Raw genomic sequence first — 2,614 nt, forward strand, 5'->3', positions numbered from 1 at the left:
AGATTGCAAGGAGAAGCAACTTACAGAATGGGATAAAATATTTGCAAACCATATAATTGGTAAGTGGTTTAATATGAAATATATAAATAATTCAGCCAGTCAAACAGCAAAAACAAACAACAAAAAACAAAAACAAACCTGAATAAAAAATGGACTAAGGGCCTGAATACATACTTGTCAAAAGAGCACATTCAAATGGCCAACAGGTATATGAATGTAAGGGTGCACAACATCCCTAATCATCAGAGAAGTGGAAATCAAACCTACAATGAGCTATTACCTTAAACTTGTTACAACAGCTATTACAAAAAGGCAAAAGAGATATTGACAAGGATATGGGGAAAAATGAACTCCGTACACTGTTGATGGGAGTGTAAATTAGTACAACCATTATGGAAAACGGCATAGATTTTCCTCAAAAAATGAAAAATACAGCTGCCATATGATTTAGCAATCTCATATCTGGGTATGTAAACAAAGGAAATAAAATCAGTGTCTTGAAGAAATCTGCACCCCTGTGTTCATTGAAGCATTATGTACAATATTCAATGTATAGAAACAACTGAAAGTGTTTATCAGTGGATTAATGGATAAAGATAATGTGACTACATATATTTTATTGTTGTCCAGTCACTATGTCATGTTTGACACTTTTTGACTCCACTCCATGGACTGAAGCCTGCCAGGCTTTCCTGTCTTTCACTGTCTCCTGGAGTTTGCTCAGACTCATGTCCATTGAGTTGGTGATGCTATCTAACCATCCTTTGCTTTCCCCATTTTCTTTTGCCTTCAGTCTTTTCCAGCATCAAGATCTTTTCCAATGAGCCAGCTCTTCACATCAGGTGGCCAAAATATTGGAGCTTCAACTTCAGCATCAGTACTTCCAAATGAATGTTAAGACTTGATTTTGTTTAGGATTGACTGGTTTGATCTCCTGGCTGTCCAAGGGACTCTCAAGAGTCTTTGCCAGCACCACAATTTGAAAGCATCAATGGACAAACCTGGAGGACAAGTGAAATAAGCCAGACATAGAAAAACAAATTACTCCATGATGTCATTTATATATGGAATCTAAAACATTTGAACTCATAAAAGCAGAAAATAGAAAGATGTTTGCCAGGGACTCGGGGATGGGAGAAATGGGGAGATACTATTCAAAGAGTATACACATTCAGTTAGGTAGGATGAATCATTCTGGAGATCTAACGAACAGCATGTTACTATGGTGGTTTAGTCACTAAGTCATGTCTGGCTCTTGTGACTCCATGGACTGTAGCCTACCAGGCACCTCTGTCCATGGAATTTTCCAGGCAAAAATACTGGAGTGGGTTGCTGTTTCCTTCTCCAGGGGATCTTCCAAACCCAGGGATTGAACCTAGGTTTCCTACATCACAGGCAGATTCTTTACTGACTGAGCTACAACAGTTCTCTGTGACTACGGTTAATAATATTGTATGGTATACCTGCAATTTGCTACAAGAGTTGATCGTGAGTGGTCTCACTACAAAAGCTGTAATAGCAACCTGTGGTTATGGATATGCTGATTAACTTGATTGTAGCAATTGTCTCACAGTGTACATATGTATTAAACCATCAAGTTGTATGCTTTAAATATATACAAGTTATATTTGTCAATACCTCAGTGAAGCTGAAAAAATGGTAACTGAGAAATTCCAACAGTTTGAATGGCCCTCATCATAAAATGATTCATTTGTAATCAAATAGGTATTATATATCTCATTGTATTTTGATCCTTTGAAAGGTAATTATCCATGTGTCAAATGAATATTACAATAGCTAGAATGCTTTGCCTGTACCAAATATTTTTAACAAATGTGGGTTTTCTATGTTTTGTTTGATAAGAGGTGGGAGGAATTTCACCTGTTCTACCAGAAACCAGGAAAGGAGTCCTGTTGCTTTAATGACTATTTCTCCTCTGCAGAATATTTGTTCAATTTTTTTCCAGTTAAATGTAGAATATGAAAATCAATTTGAAATGCATAAATTTGTGTCATTAAGGAGGGTAATTCATAGTGGATATACTGGCAGAAATGAAATGTTTAATCAAACATTAAAAAAAATCCAAATTATTAGTGATTATTACCCTGATTACAAAAAAAGCACCTTCTTATGTAAAATAGAATATTTATGATTGGGTATTTTCAGTCATCTGGAATACAGGTATGTGTTTGAAAAGCTCTTCAGATTTATTAAAGTTCCTCTGCCCTAAATTAGAAGCAGTTTTAGTTAAATTTTCCATCATCCTTGTCCACTTTACAGCGCAAGCTTAAAAGAGGTGTACTATTTCTATAGTGACTGCTGGCTGTATAGTCTTTAGAAATTTCAAAATAGTGAAATGAATGATGGAAAAATGTGTTTGTAGATGTAAATAAATTTAGGTTCCTTATATCATATGCTTTATTTTTTAATTAGAGATAAATATGATTATGTGGAAGTCACAAAAAATGTTTCATTAATGTTCTGTCATACGGGTCTCTTTGCTATTTCAGAGAAGTTTTCATTTTTTTTTTTTAACCTGATGTGTTAAACTCATTTGTGGCAAGCATCAAAATATCAATTTAGGCAGATTTTCTAACTTAGTCTGAATTCCTCT

This window comes from Dama dama, chromosome 26 (genome assembly GCF_033118175.1).
Source record: "Dama dama isolate Ldn47 chromosome 26, ASM3311817v1, whole genome shotgun sequence".
In the NCBI taxonomy this organism is placed as follows: domain Eukaryota; kingdom Metazoa; phylum Chordata; class Mammalia; order Artiodactyla; family Cervidae; genus Dama; species Dama dama.